The 24,492-nt window shown below is 40.3% G+C and overlaps 1 protein-coding gene across 4 annotated transcripts in view; it reads left to right on the top strand.

The window, feature by feature from the left end:
• The window catches only part of ELMO1 (engulfment and cell motility 1), a 590,246-nt gene that overhangs the window by 402,973 nt on the left and 162,781 nt on the right, over positions 1 to 24,492 (top strand). The window lies entirely within an intron of this gene.

The following is a 24,492-nucleotide window of genomic DNA, read 5'->3' as shown; positions in this document are numbered from 1 at the left end:
TATGAAGCTCAAATTCCCAGTGCATATGTAACACTCACTCTTTCTCTTTCTCTGTCTCTGTCTCTTTTTTATCTTTTTATTTTTTTATTTTTTTATTTTTTTAAGACAGCATCTCACTCGAACAGCCAAGGCTGGAGTACAGTGGTGGGATGGTGTTTGTATTTTTTTTGTAGAGACGGGGTTTCTCCATGTGCCCAGGCTGCTCTCAAATTCTTGAGCTCAAGCGATTCATCTGCCTCAGCCTCCCAAGGTGCTGGGATTACAGGTGTGAGCCACCATGCCCAACCTTGTAACTCTCTTTAACAAAATAGGGCTGTGAAGAATACACTAAAACAATTACATATATTGTGAAACATAAGTGATGAATCTCTTTACTTTTGCAAATATAATTAGCAACAAGTGTTTCATCAACATAGCAAATAAAATAAAATAAAGAAAACTTGTGTCCGCTTTGGTGCAACTCAGTGAACGAGAAACGGTGCCGTTGCAGGGCTCACAGCCGGTGTTCCTTGGGGGGTTGCTTTTCTGCCACGTTAACTCATGTGTTCTTGTTGGCAAGGTCACCACTGAGCACAGCTTGATCCTCTTATCTTCATTCTCCTTTCTTCTGCCAGTATTTCAGGGGCTGTGACTTCAATTTAAATGTATGCATTTATTTTACACATATGTGATAAACTCATCCTTTTTGTCTCTGGTGATACTTTTCAAACAGTGTTTCCCCGCTTCCTTGCTCCCCACTTCCTCACTGTGGCTGAGAATTTCTGGGAGACTCTGTTGGACTAGTGGAAAAAAAAAATACAAAAACACTCACGCCTGATAAACGTGTGTCTTTCCTTTGGCACATACAGACCGCTGCTGCAATCCCAACTCAGGCCACAGTAGATCAGCGAGGTGGGCCAAGACCTTCCAGTTTGAAATAGACCTTGTGTATTTCAGAGTCCTCTAGTCTGTCCATGATGAATAAGGCTTTATGTTGTTCAGATCATGGCTATAAAATGACAAATGATCACATTAATCTTTGTGTTATTCCTTTCCCTTAAGGACATTGTAGGGACAGCCAAGGTCGGTGCAACAGTGTAACCTGAGAGTCGTTTTTCCCTCTTTCCTTTCCTGTACGGAGTGTTGACATTACCTATCTTATTACATATGCCCCTCTTTTCTCTGATCTCAACTTCCTACTCCCACATAGCTTTTATTTATTTATTTTTTATTATATTTTTTTGAGATGGAGTCTCTGTTGCCCAGGCTGGAGTGCAGCGGCATGATCTTGGCTCACCCCAACCTCTGCCTCCTGGGTTCAAGCGATCCTTTGCCTCTGCCTCCTGAGTAACTGGAGTTACAGGAATGTGCCACCATGCCCAGCTAATTTTTTTGTATTTTTAGTAGGGACAGGGTTTTGCCATGTTGGATAGCCTGGTCTAAACTCCTGACCTCAGGTGATCTGCCCACCTCGGCCTCCCAAAGTGCTGGGATTACAGGAGTGAGCCACCATGCCCAGCCCCATATAACTTTTAGAATGCTAGAACGCTAATGATACAGGAATAAGGGAGGCACATCTGCTGCTTATACCCACCAGGATATAGCTGATGAGGCAGCTACATAATGCCCTGTTCCTCCTTCACCGATGGAGAAATACACTAACAGGCAGTAATATTGGGTGTGAAACATACAGTACTTTAGGTTTGTGACTAGCTGTTTTTGTTCCACTATAAACAAAGCTGTCTGCTGGGGAGGAATGGGGATTTGGCATCCACAGATTTCTGCGTGTCACATCACGCACATGCTGATAGCAGCTGGGTGCTATTGTGTTTACATTTTTGCCATTCCTGTATCAGTTAATGTTTTTGTCATAATGATGCTAAGTCCTTTACATGGGAGTTCAATTCTGTTGGTCTTGCATTGGAAGACCTGTTTTGCAAGAACTGTTTGTATAGTATCACAGCTACTTTTGTCCTTAACAAAGTCACCGTGTAACCATTACCCCTGGGGGTAATAAGGAAAATGATCCCAAACTATTTGTTGGGCTTTATTTAGTTTTGTGCTTTGGGGATGGTTTTTGTCTGGTGGTAGGTGTCTAAGTTGAATATCTGTCTCTCTAAAACTACTGTCCAGTATATTAGCCACTAGCCACAGGTAGCTATTTAAATTTGAATCAAGTAGAAATAAGTAAAATTTTAAAATTCAGTTTCATTCCTTAGTCACACTAGCCCCATTTCAAGTGCTCAGTACACACACATGCGCACACACACATACACATACACAAACATAAACATTTATATTATCACAGGAAAGCCTACTGAACAACATTGTAATATACTGTAATATAATATAATGTCACATTACAATACTGTCCAGTAGAACTTTCTGTGATAATATTTTAAAAATCTGAGTAAAATATGAGAAGTTTACGTCTTTTGCACTTTTTAGTTATTCTGGATCAGCACCTGTAGTTTATCTTCAATCCACATGGTGTTGCCCATGTAGAGAGAGATTAATTCATGTCAACAAATAAAGCCAACAATTTTATTTATCTAAATAAACCGTGTGAATTGTAAGTATTGATTGTTGATAGGAAGAGGAATTAGACACAGGCTGAAATAGAGTCAACTAGCCTCAGACTAAAAAGGAAAATTTTCCCATAAGGAGACGGTGCAGACTGCAACAGCTTCTGCTTCCCTGTTTACATAAGGACAATGTTGATGGGTTTTTGTGCTCATACAGTGCTTCCTTCTGATGGTGTAACTGTGAAAAGTCCGAACTGCCCTCTCAGCATTTCAGTTCCCCCTCATTGTTGAGTCGGTATTAAGACAAACTGGAATGATAGATCTGTTCTCCAGTTTTGTGGGGAAAGAAACAAAGACACGGTTTACTATGTGCCCTGCCCACCAGCAGGAGCCTACTACAAAAGAACCTGTCCTTGTATCTCCCCCTCCCCGTGGCCTACAGTCAGTGACCAGGAGGCTTCTAGGAGTCAAAGCAGCTCCTATTATTATGGAAGGAACGTCAGCATTTTGAAACAAACAAAACCAGTTGACCTCAAACCATGGCATATCATAATCTGTACATTCTGCCCATTGATAAGTATGTAATATAAAGGGCCATTCATTTTGTGAGCCTGTTTGCACCCATGTGGTTGTCCTTGTAAACTAAATCATTTTTAAAAAAATGCAGCAGTGACTCGTTTTCTAAACTTCATAAAACTTTTTCTAATTCTTTCGAGAAAAAGCCTCAATCTCAGAGTTCCCAAGTGTTTAGTCTGAGACTAACTTAAGTGTGTCCTCCCTCCAAATGTATATGTTGAAGTTCTAACTACCAATGTGAAGGTATTTGGAGATGGGGCCATTAGGAGGTAATTAGGTTTAGATGAGTTCACAAGGGTGGGGTCCTCATAATGGGATTAGTGTCCTTATCAGAAGAGACACCAGGGAGCTTGCCATCTCTCTCTTTCTACCATGTGAGGAAATAGCAAGAAGGCTTTCATCTGCAAGCAAAAGGAAGAAGAAGGATCAAAAGCTGGAGAATTTAATGCCAGCAAAGGATGGTTTGATAATTTTAGAAAGAAGTTTATCTCTAAAAGTGACTAGCTAATAGGAGAAATAGCTTCTATCAACAAGAGGAAGCAGATGAGTTCCAAACTGCCATTAAGAAAATCATTAAGGGGAAAGGATATCTGCCTGAACAGATTTTTAATGAAGACGAAAGTACCCTATCTTGGGAAATGGAAAATGCCACCAAGGACATTTATTGATAAGGAAGAGAAGCAAGCACCAGGATTTAAGGCTGCAAGGACTAGGTTAACTCTACTGGTTCTGGACAAATGCAGTTGGGTTTATGATCAGGGCTGCCTTTACCTATAAAGCTGCTCACTTCCAACCCCTGAAGGAAGGAGATAAACACCAGCTTCCAGTCTTCTGGTTGTACAAGAAGGAACTCTGGACAAAAAGAACCCTTTTTCTGGATTGGTTCCATGGATATTTGTCCCTGAAGTCAGGAAATACCTTGCCAGTAAGGGACTGCTTTTTAAAGTGCGTTCCATATTGGACAATGCCCCTGTCATCCAGAACCCCATCAGTTCAAAATCAAAGAAACTGAAATGGTCTACTTGCCCCCAAACGACATCCCTAATTCAGCTTCTATATCAGGGGGTCATAAGGACCAGTAAAGCTTTTATCTGACCGACTTTATTGTGAGAGTGCAATATATAATACATATAACATGTAAAATATGTATTAATCAACTGTTTTTGCTATCTGATAGGCATCTAGCCAATAGTGGGATATTAGTAAAGTTTTGGGGGAGTCAAAAGTTATACATAGATTTTAGACTGTACAAAGGGTTGGTTCCCCTAACCTCCATGTTGTTCAGAGGTCAACTGTACCACAGACTGAGTGGTTTAAACAACATAATTTTTTAAAAAATCATGATTATGGAGGCCAGAAGTCTGAGATCAAGGTGTTGGTTTCTTCCTGGGGCCTGTCTCCTTGGCTTGTAGATGACCATATTATCGTGTGTCTTCAAATGGGCCTCCCTCTGTTCATGTCTGTATCCTAATATCCTCCTCTTATAAGGGCACCAGTCCTGTTGGATTAGGGCCCACCCTGTTGTCATTTCGGCTTCACTCTTTAGAGACAGTTTCTCCAAATATAGTTACATTCTTACTGGGGTTAGGACTTCAACATAGGAATTTGGGAGTGGGAGGGCACAGTTTAACTCATGTTATATTACATGTTTTTTCCCTCTGATCTCTCAACTGTGTGAGGTTGTGAGGAATTAGAAATAATTCATCTCCTAAACATATATCTAATTTGTACATGGGAATACGATTTAAGTCCTCTAATGCTCTATTTTTTTTTTTTTTGCACAGCACTGTCTCTCTTATCTTAAACCTAATTCAGAGAGTTACTAGCTAACTGTTCACGTCTTCCCTTTATCTTCTGTTGTCTTTATTCCGCACCCCTGAAGATTCTGAACCACTCACTCCTTTCTGCCTTGGGCAATGAAAAGTCTTTCTCTTAGTGTCCTTTACATGTCCTCTTCACAGTTCTTTGGGGATCAGTTCTGATGATCTTGGTCTCTAGTATTCATGTCCCTCATCTCACATCATGGGACAGATTTGCCTTGCAATTTCTTTTCCAAATTCTGTATTCTTATCAGAAACATCTGTCATCAAAATACTGCATTTGCCTCATTTCATCAGATATTCAGTGTACGGGGACCCTTGTAGCCCTACTCTCTGGGAAGGGACATTCAGGCCTTGACATTGGAATGCCAGCTTGCTGGAAAGTTATAATCTGGTGTCTGTTTGGTTTTTGTTCTGTTTTGTTTTTTGTTTTTTTACACTAAACACATGGCCTAGACATTGGTTTTGCTTCATTTTCTCTCAACATTTATGATAATAAAGCTTTGTTTTCATAGAGCACTTATCTCCTGAAAAATTCACACTGCTGTGAACACGATCCAGCCTTGCAGTGTGCCTTGGAGGTAAGTAGGTGGCAAGTATTTTTATCCGCTTTTATTAAAGCAGAGGCAGAGCTCACTGCACAAGGATCCCCTGGAAGGGGGAGCAATTTGGACTTAGCCCATCTGCGCTGCTCCTGCTCCGTTCATTTGGGCACCATAAACCCACCCCTGACAGAACTGCACACAGAAGTGTCTCCTTTGCAGGCAGACGTATATGCGTGCATTAAATGGCTTCCAGGAGACAGTGATTATGGAATGTGGAGTCTGAATGTAAATGGAATTTGAGATGAGCCTGACTAGTAAATTATTCTGAAAGAAAAACATATTCAGAAATATGATTTTATCGCTTCTTGGCATTTTGGCTAAGATGAAGTGTAGAAGTATGATTTAGATTCCACCCATCCTTAGGTGCAATTCAAATGCCAGTTTCTCTAAAAAATAAAGCCAACTCTTCCCCTGGACTCTCCAGACACTTGACCCATCCTTATTTTGTGGTGTATAACTCACCGCACTTTATCTTGTTGCTCTCCTGGTCAGAGTCTATGACTGATTCCATCTCTGTGGATAAGCACTCAGAAATGTTTTCTGAAGTGGAGTGAAAGGAACTAACCTCTGTTCTTTGTGACTGGCACAGAGCCCAACAGTTTCTTCTAGTGGGAGGTCATGAGCGTCTTGAGGCAAAACCAGAAGATCGTCGTGGTTGGATTGTCCTCTCATTTTGCTTCATGCTCACTGCTTGACCACTGATTATTTTGGAGAATCTCTCTCTCCTTGGCCGAGGCTTTGGGTATTATAGCCAAGACAGCATGATCTAACCAGCCATTTTATCAGCAGCGGCTCTGAGAGCCCAGCGTTGGGTGCCACCCCTGCAGAGGGACATTGTGAAGTATCTTTATGTCCTTCGAGCATCGCTCCTTCCTATCAACTGACAGGGTGGAGCAATAGCATCCAGTTACTGACCTTCCAGGAATAATGTGAGCTTTGGATGTATTAGGCCTCTGAAGTGTATCTGTGCTGCCCTGGTAAAAGGTGCTGTAAGTAGGGTTGCTTGTTAAAAATAAGTAATGCCAATACTCAGGCTGCCCCCTGTGTTTTCCTTTCCCTTGCTCCCTTAGATGTTTTTCAAAGGTGCCAATAAAGCCTGCAAAACATGGGTAATGAAAAGGAAGAGAGAGCAAGTTCTTTTTGTCATAAGCGTGAACTGTGAGTCATCTCTTCTGAGTCACCGTGAACATACAAAGGAAGCCAATCAGTAGGGGTGCACTCTAATAGGATGTTTCTCCAATGACTCACACAGGCCTGGAATGAGGAGCAGCCTGAATCAAGACAAACAAGTATATTTTTAAATCTGGAAGGGCGCGCTTCCTGGTGCAATATGATGATTAGTCCTATACACTTACATGCTTATTTTAGCCCAGGCACTGAAATGTGTGGGCATGGTCTCCACGGAGCCTTCTCCTGTGGTCATGTTTTGTTTTGCCAGTGGGGCAGGATGTTTAATGATTAACTGTCACGATCAAGAATATAATATTTCAGTGCAATATTTCAAATGTGAGGAGAAGAAGAGTTTTTGAGTGTTGTGATTTCAAGAACTTGGCTGCATTGGATAAGGCCTACTTGGCATGTAAACATGCATTCCACAAACATTTTTTGAGGCCCTAAGTACTGAATATATAAAGAGAGAGAAGGCATACTCCTAAGCCTCAAGGGTCTTAGAATTTCCACAGGGAGACATAAAAGCAAACAGAGCGTTGAAAAATTGGCAGAGGGTGAGATGGAGACACTTAGAAGGTTCAACCTATAGAGAATGGGCGTAAAAGGATCCCTCGGAAGTGGGAACAACTGCTCTGGATTCTGAAAGACCTGCAGGAGTTACTACTGAGGAGTGGACTGAGATGAGGAAGGGTGATTAAGGCAGAGCGTATATTAAGTCTAGAAGTCTTCCAAACAGTTTATTTTATGTTTTTGGTTATTCTCTGATTTTCTCAAAATTTTGCAGTTGTTTTCTTCTTTTCCCCTGGCAAATGCATTCTGGAAACATTTTTTCAAGCTGTCCCAGAAACCATCTCATTCAGGGCGAGTCACTTGTGAAGAGGCGTTACTTTGTCTGAAGGGACAAAGTGAGAGACAGTGAGGGAAATGGTTCTGTCCCGAGGCTGGGAGACCATTGTAGCCTTTTGTCTTAATCCAGAAGAGCAGTGATGAGCACCTGAACCAAGGTCAGTGGCAGTGGGAAAGGAAAGGAGTAAATGTAATATATTTGTGAGATGGTGATTGAGAGAGGAGTCAAGGCTACCTTGGCCAACTGAGCGGAAATAGCTGAGATGAAGAACCTAGTAAGTTTGGATAAGCCATAAAGATTAGGAGTTAATGTTTTGTTAATTTTGACTTTGAGGTGGCTAAGAGACGGCTAAGATGGGCGTGTCCATTAAGGAGTTGTCCGGAGCTCAGGAAACTATCTTGGTTCAAAGTAGAGATTTGGCATCTGTGAACGTAGAAGCTTCAGGACCAGCTTAGTGCTCCTTCGGCAAGAGTGAAGAGTGAGAAGAAAAGAATGGTGAGAAAAGAACTTTGGGCGTAAGGAAAACAAACAAAAACAAAAAACAAATCTGTGAAGGAGACAAGAAAGAGCAATGAGATTGGGAAGAGGAACAATTATCTAAATATCTCTTCTCCAGTATTAGTGAGCTGATGCTTTTTTCCCCTGTGAGGTCCTAATGACTATCAAATAATTTTGAAGCCATTCATAAAGAACCCGCGTGAATATATACACATACTCGATAGATGTCTTTCTTACTAAGAACCGTGTTGTCATATTGGGTATCTTATTGTACCTTGTATTAACCATATAAGATGTCCTGGGTCACTTCTATGTGTTGGAGAATAGAATAGTAAAAATGGTCTCTGGTTTTAGAGAATTGGCAAGTATTTATAAAATGTAAGTTTCAGAATGCATTTGTCAGGGGAGAGAAAAAAACAGTTTCAAATATTAGTAACAAAATTAAACGACTAAGAAATAAAATAAAATATCTGCAAGGAATGGGAACAAAAACGCCTGAGAGTATCAACTCTTATTTCACATAGGAGGAAGTTCTGAACAATTTCATCAGTATTTTTCTTCCTTTAAAAGCATCTTATGTTTAGTCTCATCCTTAGGTTTTCATTAAGTTGTGTTCTTATCTAAAATGGTCTCTACTTAGTGAAGATTTTTAAAAAGAAAGAGAGAGAAAGATGGCGGCCAAGAAGTTGGAGAGGAAAGTAGCCCTCGCTGAATTTTGTTTAGGGCAAATTCTCCTGGAGGCAATGTCTGTAATTGGATTACAGCCACCTGAAAAGACTTGCAGGGATCTTATAGAACCTTCGGGGGTTGATTATCATTATAAGTCAGTAAGATTGAGGAAAAAAAGTAGCAGACATCCAGTATTACAAACAACTTAGGAGGAAACTAAAGTTTTAAAAAAGATCTTTACCCATTAATTTAAGACTCTAATTCTTCACAAACACAGATTTCTAAGGCAGAATCTATACATGCCTCCATCCCAGTGGCCCAGGAATAAAAAAATAATGTTTTATTCATAGGAATACCAATTAGCTTACAATGATGTGGAGAATGAAAAAGTAGACTCCTTATACCAATAACAAGAGTTTAAACCTACTTTTATTAGGGCATTTTTATGGTGCAAATAATTTTTATTAACTGCAAAACCAGATTCCCTTCCAGGATGTCTGTACATTCAAGACAGTGCAATACATTCTGAGAGCACACCCTAGTGAGTATGCTGTGTTATACTCAAATTTATTTCCCAAAATACCACCAAAACACTAACATCTGTTGTGTTTGGTTGTTTTGGTTTGGTTTTGAGGCACTTTCTGTGAAATAAAGAAATCCAGCTTACATAATCTTTGTGGGTTTTTTTTTTTTTTTTATTTAAAGAAATCAGTGTGCATGGAATTGTTTGTAATGAATCAAACTGATATAATTTGGCTACTTACTGATGAGAGATTCTAAAATCTGAGACACCTGGGGTAATCTTTGATATGTATGTGATCAGTCAGGATCAAAGACTGTGGTCTTTTTATGTGAACTGTGGGCGAATTCACATCTCCTACTGCATAATGGCAGCAATTATGTATTTATTTAGCTTCTGGGCCAAGGAGACCTCTGAGTGCACTGGTTATACACAGATCTGGTTAAGATCACAACCTGTGAAAGCCGCTTGCCTCCTGCACGTACATCTGGCTCTGCCTCTCTCTGGCTGTGTGACTCGGGCAAGTCACTTAGCCTCTCTGTGCCTCATTTTTCTCACCTATGAAATGGAAATAAGACCCAAACCTGTCTTATGGGGAGTCATCGGAGAACTAAATAACTTGATAATTTAGTTCAGTGGCTGTTATATATTAAGCACTATATAAATGCATGGCAAGAAATAAATTGGTCTGATTAGCTTGAATTTCTTAATCTTTCAGGATATTAGCCTTGTATTAAAGGAGATGCATTTGGTATCTTGTGTACTACAATCAGAATTTATAGCCTGGGCAACACAGCAAGACTTTTTCTCTACAAAAAATAAAGAACTGGCTAGGTGTAGTGGCACATGCTTACAGTCCTAGGTACTTGGGAGGCTGAGGCGGGAGGATTGCTTGAGCCCAGGAGTTCAAGGATGCAGTGAGCTGTGATCATGCCACTGCTCTCCATCCTAGCAAGACCACAAGACTTTCTCTCAAGAAAAGAATTAAAAAAAAAAAAAAAAAAAAAAAGAGCAAGATTTATAAAACCAATAAACAAATAAGTAGTCCTTGAAATGAAAAGTCTGTGAATTGTCTACTTTTCCTCCCAGTAATATTAAAACAGTAACATTTCTGTGGGAATACACATTTGCCATGGATAAATTGGAAAATTCTGTGCTGTTTTATCAACTGTAAGGATTACATGTCCAAAAATTAGATAGTTGACAAGATCAAGTCTCCATAAAAATGGAAGATCAGAGAAAAAAAGAAGTGGAATCAACTGTTTTTTAAAATCACGGCAAGTAAGCTTTCTAGAAAGTATTAACTTTCTGCTTTTTCCATGAAAGGAAATTCTTCTCCAGTGAGCAGCAAAGTACCAGGAATTCTGTACTAAAACTGTTGTTAAACCCTGGCTCTCCCTCTTATTAGTTCTGTGAGTCTGGGCAAGCTCCTTCACTCCTCTGCCTCTGTTTTCTCATCTGTACAATGGGGATGATAATAGCTGCACTAACTTTGTGATATTGTTATCAAGATTAAATGAGAAAATACGTGTTTAAAAAAAAAAAAAAAAAGTTACCGGTGTATGGTCATTGCAATATGCTAAGATAAACAACTCACCTTTTTAGGCTGTTCTCCTAATTTGCTGAAGCAGATCCCCCAAGTGTCATGTTATTCAGATTATGTCCTTTTCAAGTTTTCTAGCCAGCGGTTACTGGTTTGATATTTAATGCTTTATCCTTTAGCATTCCCTTTTTTTGTAAATCTCAGTTAAGTGGCTGTGTGAAACTTGACCTTTTCCTAAACAGTTATCACAGTGCTTGAGGATATGCTTCTTGGGGTCTGGGGTTGCGTTCATGTGCTAAGAGCGCCTCTCTGTCTTCCACTCATGACCTTTCCCACACGAGCTTGGGTAGCAAAGAGCTATGGTCCTTGCCACACTCACTTGTTTAAGACACTGAACCAAACAGTATACAGGCAAAAATATTAAAAGATTTAACTCTATTTTTGTTTACTGGTATGCATCTCTATCCTTTTAAATCTCACATTGACCAAAGCATGATTGTCAATGGATAATTCCCTTAATATCCCCTGCATCTCCCTTAATGCCTTTGTCCAGGATTAATGCATAGTTGACAATGTTATGCAGTCCTTGAGGCGATATGTTCATCCTGACAGAGGCTGAGATGAGCACTAAGCCCAGTACTCCTGCTCAAAATCGGTTCCTGTAAATGGGGCAGGTGGTGCATGGTAAAGAGAATCCCCTTCCTGGGGACTAGGTGTTGGCAGTTGTACAGAGGAGGGCTATGTCTCTGTATTTTAAAAACATAATCAGATTTGCTTTTGTTTTCTGTTGAATTTGTGCAGTGAGTTTGCTTCTTTGTGATGTTATTCATTGTTCTCTTTTAAGAGAACATCTACACTGAGTTTCAGAAAGTTGGAGGAGAGAGGGAGGAAGAATGGGTCATTTTGAAGGATGGACTATTTTAAGGCAGTGGGTGGAGCTTGTGGGGAGCCTTCCAGAGCGCTGTGTGTCTGTGCTGGCCCCACTGCAGGAGGGCTGTGATGTACGTTAGGGGATACTCCACGATCTGTGCATGAAGTGGAACATAATGAAAGCCACGTAGAAGAAAAGCATGTAGCTGGAGGCAAGAGGAGGCAGGAAACCAAGGAAGGGAGTACAGTCACGTGTTTCTGGAAGGCTGACCATGTGAGAGCCATGAAGGGTGCAGACATGATGAAGTCAGCCTCCCCACTTTCCCTAGGCTTCTAATCAGGAGTGGGAATCCAAATGGAAGGAGGAAACTAAAGACCTATGGAAGCATCAAGAAGTGGGACAGAGCTTTAGAAGTGAAGTACCATTAGCAGAGGTCTGGGCTTTGGAGGTTGACTCAGTGGGCTCCAAGTAGAGGGAAAACCATGAGCTAAGCATGTGGAAATGCAATCGGGGTGGTTTGTTTGACACAGAAGTATAAATTATGGTTGAATTTAGGGTGCATTCATAGATCAGAGAAAAGCAGGAAGTAGTGGAGTTGGCTCAAGTTTAGATGAGTGTTGAATGCCTTGTAAAGCATTTGCATTTTTTCGCTAACACTACAGGTGATCACTACAAGGTAATGACTTTTGAAGGGGTGTCAGTTACTGAGCACCACAGACAAGAAAGAACCTGTGCAATGAGCAATCCTTGACATTTATCCTTAAATTCACATTTATCCAATACAGAATTGCTTATTTTTAGCCCATTTGCCAGCTCCTTAGACCTGGCTAATGCTCTGAGCCCCAGGTTAAGGTGTAATCTAAAGTCACACCATGGCTCTGCAAGACAGACACAGTTCTTAATGGGTCTTCAGTGAGGGTCATCCCCAGCTGCTCATTAATCTGCCTGTATCCCAACATAATCCTCAGGTGCCCATCTCACATGGTTGGACAGGCAATTACTTATATCCACAGTAAATTTGCCATATGACAGTCTCTTAATGTGCCACTTCTCTGAATAATTTTCCTCATAAAGAAAGTTTTAACAAGGGTATACAGAAATCACTTGAATATATTTTCCTTTGCCCTGCCTTGAACTGTTTACCACACAACTAGAATTTTCCTCTTCATCTTCTGCTCTCCCTTCTTGTATTAGGGTTCTCCAGAGAAACAGAACCAACAGAAAAAATAGATAGCTCATATTTTATATGTATATATATATTTGGAGAGACAGCAAAAGAGAGAATTCCTTATAAATCTCATGTATATATAGAATATAAATGATATATATGTATGTAAGTGTATATATATGAGATTTATTATGAGGAATAATCTCATGTAATTATGGAGGCTGAGAAGTCCTACAATCTGCCATCTGAAAACTGCAGACCCAGAAGAGCTGGTGGTGTAATTCAGTCCAAGTCCAATGGCTTGAGAACCAGGGGAACTGATCATGTAACTCCCAGTCCACAGACAGGGGAAAATGAGATGAGATGTCCCAGCTCAAGCAGAGAGGCAAGAAAAAGGGCTAAGTTCCTCTTTCCTCCACCTTTTTGTTCTATTCAGACCCTCAAGGGTTTGGGTGTTACCCACCCACCTTGGGGAGAGCTATCTACTTCATTGAGTCCACTCATTCAGATGTTAATCTCTACTGGAAATACCCTCACACACACACTCAGAAATAATGTTTAATCTGGGCACCCTTTGACCCAGTCAGATTGATGCATAGAGTTAGCCACATCTCCCTATGCTCCATCAACACCACTCCCAGAAGGTAAGTAAAATGTATTTAGCAAGATAAGTGTGTTTCATACTTAGTTTTGTATTGCTAATTTACACCACAAACTTGATACTCCTCCCCAAAAATTTTTTTCATTGTTTTTTACTGTTATTTTTTCTCTTTGGGCCAAGAAAGTGCATTTCTTAGACCTAAAAGCAGCTCCAGAAATGATTATTTTGCCAACAGATGAAGGGTAAATGATCCAGGTTTTGTTTCTGTGCACGTCTTGATTGTTTTCAACTGGAGGACAAAGGAAAAGAGCAAACACAGAGCCTATCAGCAAGACCATTTTTCAATTATAAGCAAATTCCCAGGGGCTACTTAGTATGCACTTACCAGAAATCTTAATTTGCTGGAATTTCTGCATATTTCGCCTTTCAGTTCAACATCTCAGAAGATGACCTTGGGAATGCTGCTCTATAACTTTCTAGGAGATTAGGATACCTTTCTAATGCGAAGCTAAGTAAATAAGATTTCACCACAAGTTAAACCTTAAAGCAAGGACTTTTTTGAAAAAAAAAAAATCATATTTTTATTCTGCGTAACATTTTATGACTAATATTTATGAAGTGCTTACCAAATGTCAGGTGCTGGACTAAGCATTTTATGGGAATCTTTGTAGTATATCTTCAGTCAGTTCTACAAGATATGAGTTTTTGTTATTCTCATCCTAGTAAAAGAGGCTGAGGGACATGAACAGACTTGGTTGGGATCACACAGTTAAGTGGCAGAGGGAGAATTCTAGCTGCAGTCCTACCTCCAGAATGACACTCCTAACCATTTTGTGCTTAAGGTATTTACCTGGTTCATCACTCATCCTTAATATGCTGAAATATCAGTTCACTGGATTCCAGAATAACAAGAATCCTCAAGTCACCTGAATTTTAATTTCATTAAACAGAGACCAAAATAAGAGTAAAAAAAAAGAGATGGAAAGTTGTCACTTTTTCACACTCCTATTTAAACCTCTTTAATCGCTTCCCATTGCAGGTGGAATAAGTTCACCTCCCTAATGCGGTCTACAAAGCGTTGTGCGAACCGACGTCTGCCGGTTTCTTCAGCCTTGGCTTTTACCCGTCTCTCCTTGCTCATGAGCTCAAGGTCACACAGATAATAAGTGGCAGAGCCAGGATCCAAACTCAGACAGACTGGCTCCAAGGCCATGCTCGTAACCACCTTGTTAGTTAGATGGATGGATGGACCGACAGATGGACTAATGTGCACATGAATTGATGGACAGAAGGAAGGGAAAAGGTGGGAGGGAGGGAGAAGGGAAGCAGCCATAAATGGATGAAGGAAGGGAGGGAAGGAAAAAGAGAGGGAGATGATTTGAAAGAACCCTGCCACACTTCTTTAGAGTTCATACACAACTAGTCAAGTTTATTATAGTTTTTGCATCAACATCTGCAGTACCCTTCAGTAAGACTGGGATCCCCATTCACGAAAGAAAATGCATGCATAGGCCAGTGGCTCGTGCCTGTAATCCCAGAACTTTGAGAGGCTGAGGCAGGCAGATCACTTGAGGTCAGGAGTTCAAGAGCAGCCTGGCCAACATGGTGAAACCCTGTCTCTATCCAAAAAAAAAAAACAAAAAACAAAAAACAAAAATTAGCCAGGCTTGGTGGCACGCACCTGTAATCCCAGCACTTGAACCCAGGATGCGGAGCTTGCAGTGAGTCAGATAGTGCCACTGCACTCCAGCCTGGGTGACAGAGCAAGGCTCCATCTCAAAAAACAAGAAAATGCATGCATATACTCATTTAGCCATCCAGCAGATGAAATTAAACTAAAGTCCAGGTATGGAGAGGTACCCCCTGCCCAACTTTAGAAGCTGATAGCAGTTAGGTGATTTGTCCAGGATACCTGCATAAACCAGTTATGTACTTTTTTTACCCAGCCAGTAAACCTAGTTACATAAAATGTCAATCCCTATTTCTAGAGGTGATGGGCAGGGTATACACAACACTCATTCTGAAAAGCCCACTGAAATCATATTTTTGAAATGTTACAGTTTTATCCTGTCTACTGGATAGACAGGATATCTGCTCCTAGAGAGCTCATATTCCACCTTTCTAAGTTAACTTTTCATAAAAAGTGTAACTTACATAGAGGTGTTCAAATCCAAAGAGCACATACAGCTCAATGAATTTTCAAACCGCCAACTGCCCATGTAACTACTATGTAGATTAAGAAAAGGTATTAAACAACCCTCAGAGGCCCTCTTGGGCCATCCTCTCAGTCTCAGTTTCTTCTCACTTCCGAAAGAACAATACCCTGTTTCCATTATCATCAATGAATTTCGCCTGTTTTGACCTTTAAATAAATAGGATCATATCCTATGGTCTCTTTAGTGTGGGGCTCTTCTTGCTCCACATTATGTTTCTTTCAGTTCATTCATGTTATTGTGAAAGTTAATTTGAATGCATTCATATTGTGTGTAGCATTTTTAAAAATAATTTCTTTGTAGTGAGTATGCTGCTGTATGAATAAATCATTATTTATCCAGTCTGCTGGATGGACATTTAGATTGTTTCAAGTTTTTGGCTCTAACAAATAGTGCCACTGTGAGCATTCATATACATTTCTCTTGGAATGCATATGTATGCATTTCTGTCGGGTTTATATCTTTGGCTAGGCTTGCTGTATTATAAAGTAAGAATATTTTAGCTTTAGTAAATATTGCTAAACTGTTTTACAAAGTGGTTGAACAATTTTACACTCCCATCAACAGTGGATTCCATTTGTTCCACATTCTTATCAACACTTACTGTTTTCCATCTTTTATTTTAGCCCTTATGGTGGATGTATGAAAGTAGCTCATTGTTGTTTAAAGCTGCATATTTTTTTCTGTGACTTAAAAAACTTAGCCCCTTTTCATGTGTTCGTTGGCCACATAGACATCCTATTTTGTGAAGTGCCCATTTACATTTTGCCCATTCTTCTACTGGGTTGTCTGTCTTTTTCTTAGTGACTTTTAGCTTATAGGAGTGGTTATGTGTCATAGATACCAGTTCTTTATTAGATAATGTTAAAGTTTTTTCTCTATTCTAAATTTGCCATTTTTATTGTATATTTTGACAAGTTCTTGAGTTTAATATAATAGAATCAAACTGTTTTCTTATGATTAATGATATTTCTGTTTTGTTTAAGAAACTTTTGCCCACCTTAAAATCATGAATATATTCCTATGTTATATGAAAACAACTTTATTGTTTTTCCTTTCGCATTGAGATCTATAATTCATGCAGAATTGATCTTTGCAGATGGTATGAGGTAGGGATTCATAATTCATTTCTTCCAGATGTGTATGCAACTGGCCCAGTTCAACAAATTGAAATTCCTTTCCACTGCAGTGTCATTTCTGTCATAAATCCAGTGACTGTATATATGAGTCTCTGGACTCCCTATTCTGTTCCATTGTTGTTTTTCCATCCATACACCAATATCACACTGTCTTCGTTGCTGTCATTTTACAAGTCTTTATATTTGGTCCCAAAAGTTTTCCAAATTTGGCATTTTAGCTAGGTACGATAATAATTACTTTGTTATTAAAACTACTAACAATTGACATGTATCGAGTGCTAATTTTATCTCAGTTAATATATGAATCACTCTACATTTAATCTTAACAGCAACCTGGTAAGATAGATGCCATTGATTTTTCTTTTTCTTTTTTTTTTTTTTTAATGGGGATATAGAGGCCTGGAGGAATTTTAAGGTGATCAAGGTCACATTGCTATTAAGTAGTGACGTCAACATTTGCATGCAGGCCAACCTGGCTGCAGAAGCTCTGCTCTTTTATTAACACACACTGTGTGCCTGGTATGTGGCCTCTGATTACTTTTGCTGAATTGGCTGTCTTTTGGTGCTATGAGTCTGATTTTCAGCCTTAACACTAGTCGGTATTTTTTTTCCTCTCTCCATGTCCTCAAAAGAAGGCCCAAGGGAAGGTGAACAATGAAGCATTGGATAAATTTCATACTATTTTTTAGTATAAATTTTATACTATTTTTAGGATGGCTGAGGATACAAAAGACTATCCAGAGTTCTATTAAACCAGACTTCAGGAGCTGAGAAGAGCCATGAAAGTTTAAAGCCTCTGATCCCCTGTCCTGAAATAGCAGGGGTGGTAGCTTCTATCTAGGCTGAACTCATAGGCAGTGAAGGAACTTCAAGTTCTTGACCCCACTCTCCTCTTTTCACCTCTCCCACCTACAAAAGGTTCTGAACTTTTAGCATCTCCCCACGCAGTACCACCTTCCGAAATCAAACCGTTAAGGAATACCAGGTTTAAAAATAGAAAACTCAAAGTTTTCTAAGTAGGGTAAGATTATTTTTATACAAATGTATAAATATACATCTGCATCAGAGAATTCATAAATACATTATCCAGACTGACCATAGAACCACAAATAGTTCTACTGTAAGTTTCTGTGCTGTGGATCACCAGGCAGATTTTAATGACTGCTCTAGCAGTTTTTCTATGTTAAATGCCTTTGTGTGTGTATGATGTATTCCCTTTTTCCTGTAATTCATAATTTTACAACAAAATGTCCATTGTGTTAGACCAGTGTGTGTGTCTTTTTCAAAGTACACCATTTCCAAAGTCTGTTGCAATAGCTCATGAAGTCATGGTAAAAAATATTCATACTTGCCCAGTGCTTCCCAAATCTCTGTTATTTGTGAATGGGTTCAGAGTCTCTCTTAGCATCACCAAGGTCATAGAAAGGATAAACAGAGCTTTTCAGCATCTGAAAATGTATATTTGTCTTTAGAAAATTTCTGTGAGAACAAAAATGGTATGCATTTTCCTGTGATCTTGTCATTCTATCATTAGTCAAGTAATTTCCCTATGAAATGGTCTGCATTAGGTACGATTAACAAGTTGAGAAAGTGTACAAACAATTGACAATTTTCTTATGAAAGAAAGAATATATCCTTGCTCATCAAACATTTGCTAAACCTATCAAATACCACTCTAATGTCTTTACACTCTAAATTAAATGTGTAGTCATCCTGTCAATAAAGGAAATAGTAGTTTAGGAACTAAAGTTCAGTGCAGGCAGACTCTCTAAATTCTACAATTTTGGATGGGCTTTGGGGAGTTGAAGATACATTATCTGGTGTATATGTGTATGGAGACTGCTGTAATTTTGGACTTGGCAAGAGCCTTACAAATCAATTAGCCCAGCTCATTTACAGGTAGGAAATCTGGAGCCCAGGGAGCTGCAGTGACGTTTGCAAGGTTATGGTCAGCTCTAGAACCATTCCCTACACTCATTTTTCATTGCTTGTTTGCTACACTGCAGTAATCCTTGTTCTCTGAGAGCCAGTGACAATACCTGCCTCACCACACATTGCCCAGTGCAGAATAGGAATACGTCTATTTTGACAGGCAAAGCGGTACATAAATGTACAGCATTCTTATTTTTAAAAACATGTATGTTCAGGTTATAGCTGCTTTCAAAGCTGGCTTGCTTATAAGTGAATGAGATATTAGCAAATTAATAGAATCTGTTGTACCCTCAGTCCTGAAAATATCTTAATATTCCAGACTTAAAAAAACCATTGTGTTGGATTTTTTAAATAAAGTAAAATTTCATTGTGTTAAAAATAGTGTCATTAAAACAATTTCGTTTTTAAACATCTTACTATTTTTGTCTCATTGAAAGTGTCTCTCTAAATTTCATTTATAAAATATTGTCTGCTAATTTTTTTTCTCAGTAAGTGTTGTTTTCCTTTAAAAACGATAATAAACCTCACCCTTCCTGTTTTTATTTGTTTATTTAAACCTAAGAACTCTATTCTTAGACTGAGGCTGTCTCTGCAAGGTGACAAGCTCACGTGTATAAATGTGTAGCCTGGGAGAGGCTCCACTTGATAAATGGTGAACATGGCCACCCCGCTGGCCCACACTTGGACTGAGCTTGCTGTCTTAGTCACTGTTCCCATTTGATCCTCACAGCGAACTGATGAAGTTTGTAGCCATATACACAAAAACCTTTTCACTGTTTCTTTTGTTACCAGTCAAGGACCAAGTTGTTCTTACTTTGTTATTTGCCTGTATCTCCCTGCAAAGGAGGAGTCTTCAAAAATCTTAGAATGATGGCAGGCCAACCCCTTCATATGGAGGTCAGAAACACCAGTGCTGGAGATAGAATGCTGGATTTGATTTCTGGCACTGTCGCTGCTGGTTACTCATCTTCACAGCTCCTCAGTTTTCTCATCTGTGAAACAGGGATGATAATAATAGTACCTTTATCATTATTACATATTCAGAGAGTTCAAGACAAAAGTCCTTAAAAGATTACCCCGCACATAGTTACCTCTTCATGTGAAATTTCAGCTTTGGAGTCTGAATACTTCGGTGGGTTTTTGACATAATCATCAAGAATGATTGGTTGACTCTACCCCCTCCTTACCTACGGGACCCTAAAGGCCGTTCACCAGATTCCTCTTTCCTTCCTCATCTCCTAGAATTGTTGGAGTCTTTAAGAAGCTATATAATGTGCTGGGGATGATGATTAAAAATAGTAACTAATAGCCACGATTTACTAAGCCTATGCCATGTACTTGATTAAAAATAGTAACTAGCTGTGCATGGTGGCTCATGCCTGTAATCTTAGCACTTTGCAAGGTCAAGACAGGCAGATCACCTGAGGTCAGGAGTTGGAGACCAGCCTGGCCAACATGGCGACACCCTGTCTCTACTAAAAACACAAAATTTGCTGGGCATGGGGTCCTGCACCTGTAGCCCCAGCTATTCGGGAGGAGACAGGAGAATCACTTGAACCCTGGAGGAAGAGGTTGCAGTGAGCCACGATTGCACCTTTGCACCCCAACCTGGGTGACAGAGCAAGATTTCATCTCAAAAAGAAAAAAAAAATAGTAACTAATAACCACCATTTACTAAACCTATGCCAGGTGCTTGATTAAAAATAGTAACTAGGCCAGGCACAGTGGTTCACGCCTGTAATCCCAGCACTTTGGGAGGCCAAGGTGGGCAGATCACCTGAGGTCAGGAGTTCAAGACCCGCCTGACCAATGTGGAGAAACCCCGTCTCTACTAAAAATACAAAATTAGCCAGGTGTGGTGGGACACGCCTGTAATCCCAGCTACTCAGGAGGCTGAGGCAGGATAATCGCTTGAACCTGGGAGGCAGATGTCGCAGTGAGTTGAGATCACACCATTGCACTCCAGCCTGGGCAACAGGAGCAAAAGTCTGTCTCAAAAAAAAAAAAAAAAAATAGTAACTAATAGCCACAGTTTACTAATCCTATGCCATGTGCTAGGCACTTTACTGCACACTTTATGTACGTAATCTAACTTGGTGCTTACAAACTTTCTGTGGTTATATATTTCACAGATGAGGAAACAGGTTCAGGGAGCATTTATTTGTCTAAGGTTTTATGGCACGCTAGGGGGCATCACATTTAATTATTTGAATGCAAGTTTGTCTCACTCTCACCGCTGTAATATCCTGCCTCCTCATTCCTGTGTTTTCTCTGACCTCCAGTGATCTTGAGCACATGTTTTCTTATGCTATTGTCAATGTACTTGCTTGCTTTTTTTTTAATATTAGTAATTTCACATGTCTTAAGCAAATTACATACCAACAAATTGTGTACAAAGAATTATGTACAAAAGAATTCCAATTCCAGTTTGCTGTGGTGATTCCACAGTGTCATCAGGAGCTCCTACTAACTGTCTAGGGTATAGCCCTCATTTTTATGCTGACAAAATGGCTGCAGGAGCTCCAATCATCACTCCTGTGTTCCAGACATGAAGAAGTTGAAGTGGGGAGGCAGAGACAAAAGGCCACAAGTCAACCGAGTCTTTCCCCTTTTAAAGGTCTTTCCTGGGAACTGTGCCCAACAGTTTTAACTTACCTGTTATTTGGGATTGGGTCATATGATGACTCTTAATCACAAGGGAGGCTGCAAATTGTACTTTTTTAGCTGGGCACATTGTTGTCATGAACAAAACTCAGGTTCTATTAACATGAAACCCAACTTGTGAGTTTCTTGAAATAAATCAAATGCATTCATCCAGTGTGACTTTTCCCCAGTGACTGAGCACCTGAGGAAACCTTGATATGTTACGGAAGCTGAGAAAGATAAAATACCTTAAGGAAGAAAAGAGTTGGTTCAGCAGAAGCTAGGAACCAGGTAGACAATTTCTTGGCTGCTCAACACAGTTGTCAGGAGTGCAGCTTTGCCCAGACCCACGAAAGGAGGAGTCAGGTCCAGAAGGGGAGTGGAACCCTGGTGATTCCAACCTAACTCCACGTAAGCCATGAGTAGTAGGAGGGAAGCAGAGGAATCTCACACAGTAAATATACATAAGCATTCATAGATGAAGCTGCGCCACTTGTAAGATTTTACTTCATAAATATTTTCTGTGGATAGAAAAACACTTGTTTCAGATTTGTGTTGGCAGAGGTGCATTGGAGGCAGGGTTAATTGAGAAACAGAATGAGGAAAGCGAGTGAAGCAGAATAATGATGGACTTTGGAGCCAACTCGACCTTGAATCCTAGCACCACTGCTTGCAAACTATGTGACCTTGGACAAGTCTCCAAGCCTTTCTAAATCTCCTATTTATAATCTTAAAAAGAAGTTAGTAATATCTTCCTTTTGTGCCTGACATAAGAAGTGACTATGAAGTCCGTCATCCAGTGCCCGGTGCGTGGCTGCTGGCCTTGGTACTGCTATCTCATGGCCGAGTGTTCTCAGTCAGCAGGTGCTGGCTATGCACTTGCTGTGATCCACATTGGACTGCAGGTCATGATCTGGGTTTATGTTGAAGGAGGAGTACGGGAGACCTAAGAGAGTGGGTGGAGGAATTCATTTTCAAAGCAGCAACCACAAAAGAAATGCAGTGAGCTCTTGATGTCAACTAAGGTAGGAAGTCTACTGCTGGATCAGCTGACTGTGGGTTTCAGATGCTCATTTGGGGCCAACTAAAAAAAGCTCATGATGGAAGGTGTTATTTATCCAAGTTTTACCTTTCTCACATATAAAATGAGGATGTCCATAAGGCATACCTTCGAGGGTTGTTGCAAGAGTAGTGCTTGTAGAACCGTTGGCATGTCATATGTACACAACGAATTGTTTAGTTAATTACTAATGATGTCACTTCCCTCCCTCTTTACCCAAGTAAGAGCAGGGCTTGCAAGTCTCAGTTTTGTCTGGCTATCTTAGCTCCACTGATCACATAAAAACTTTTACTAGGGCATAAAGTAGACATATAATCACACTAGATCCAAAAATGATACTGTGATAATATGGATTAATAACAAGTTCTTAGATGGCAACAGTGTTTTAAGGTACAGCTGAAGATTTGTAAATTTCATTAGCTCTGGTGCTTATGAAAGTGAGACCGACCGCTCATTGCCCAGGGCAGCAAACTGCACAGGCTGCCAGTGTTGATCTTCTGAGTTTCTTAAATAGCTTTGTGTTGCAGGTCAGAACTTCACATTTGCCATCTCTCTGCTAGACTATAACACAGGCTGGGGTGGGATGACTTATATGTTCTTGCTTCTAATTGCTGAAATGTGAACAGGTTGGACTAGGAATTAGTGGGAAAAGAAATCACAGAAAAACTCATGTTCCTGGGAACAGTAGGCAGGTGCAATATTTATTGTCATCACCACCACTTCCCTCCATATTGGTGTTAACTTTTATCCTGTCCAAAGCACTTTCCCATCAGTTGACTTATTTGATCTGCTTTGAAGCCTAGGGAGAAGGCAGAGGCAATTTCATTTCCTCTTTTTTTTTTTTTTTTGAGGTGGCGTTTCGCTTTTGTCACCCAGGCTGGAATGCAGTGGTGTGATCTCGGTTCACTGCAACCTCCACCTCCTGGATTCAAGCGATTCTCCTGTCTCAGCCTCCAGAGTAGCTGGGACTACAGGCGCATGCCACCATGCCCAGCTAATTTTTGTATTTTTAGTAGAGACAGGATTTCAGCATGTTGGCCACGCTGGTCTCTCAAACTCCTGACCTCAGATAATCCACCCCCCTAGGCCTCCCAAAGTGCTGGGATTACAGGTGTGAGCCACTGTGCCCAGCCCTCCATTTTTTAATTAAGAAAATTGAGGCTTAGAAAGGTGAAGTGACTTGCTCCTGACTGGCCTGGGCTGCTCTTGAACCCAAATCTTCTGTCCCCCAACCCCTGGACTCTTCCTGCAGGACTGTGCATTGCTCCTGGCCCATGCCCTTACTTTATTCGGAAGAAAACAGCATTACCATATCTTCAAATCAGGTTGTGCCCTTTAGAAGTGGTGAGCTGTGCAAATATACACCACGTTGCTGTTGTTTTAAACTGTTGAGAGGTCTGAAATTTACTGTGTTCATGAAGGTCGAAGAGAGAAGAGGTTGGTGTGTAATAGCTTGGTGGCCGGGTACCCTTGAGTGTGTTTCCGTGAGGCTTGATCAGGGTTTGTTCACTGGGGGCCTGCTCTATAGGATTCTAAGCAGATCCGCTGCTCATCTGCATGGCAGGCACCAGGGCTCTCCCCGAGAACAGAAGGTCTCTGCTGTAAGTCTGCTCCCACCCCTCCCTCCATCCTGTCCTGGACTTCCAGGGCCTGAAACCCCACCATTCTGAGCCTTGAGGATGAATTGACCTTAAAAGATATTCCAACAGCAAATGAAACACCTTATGTTCTCACTCATAAGTGGGAGTTAAACAATGAGAACACATGGACACAGGGAGGGGAACAACACACACCAGGGCTAGCTGGGGGTTGGGGGGCTAAGGGAGAGAGAGCATTAGGACAAATAGTGCATGCAGGACTTAAAACCTGCATGAGGGTTGATGTACTACTGTGTGAAAGCCTGAAAGTCATCCAATCCTCATGCAAACCACCATGTTGCATGTTTACCTATGTAACAAACCTTCATGTTCTCTACTTGTATTCCAGAACCTAAAGTAAAATTAAAAAAAAAAAAAAAGATGCCAAATAAAATAGAAAGACTTTCACTGTATGTAACAGCATATATATTTATTTTTTAAAAACCTTAGGGTATTGGTTTTGGGGGTCACAAACC

This window comes from Piliocolobus tephrosceles, chromosome 8 (genome assembly GCF_002776525.5).
Source record: "Piliocolobus tephrosceles isolate RC106 chromosome 8, ASM277652v3, whole genome shotgun sequence".
NCBI lineage: Eukaryota > Metazoa > Chordata > Mammalia > Primates > Cercopithecidae > Piliocolobus > Piliocolobus tephrosceles.
The sequence above is the reverse complement of the archived record's forward strand: the minus strand, read 5'-3'. Positions and strand labels throughout refer to the sequence as shown.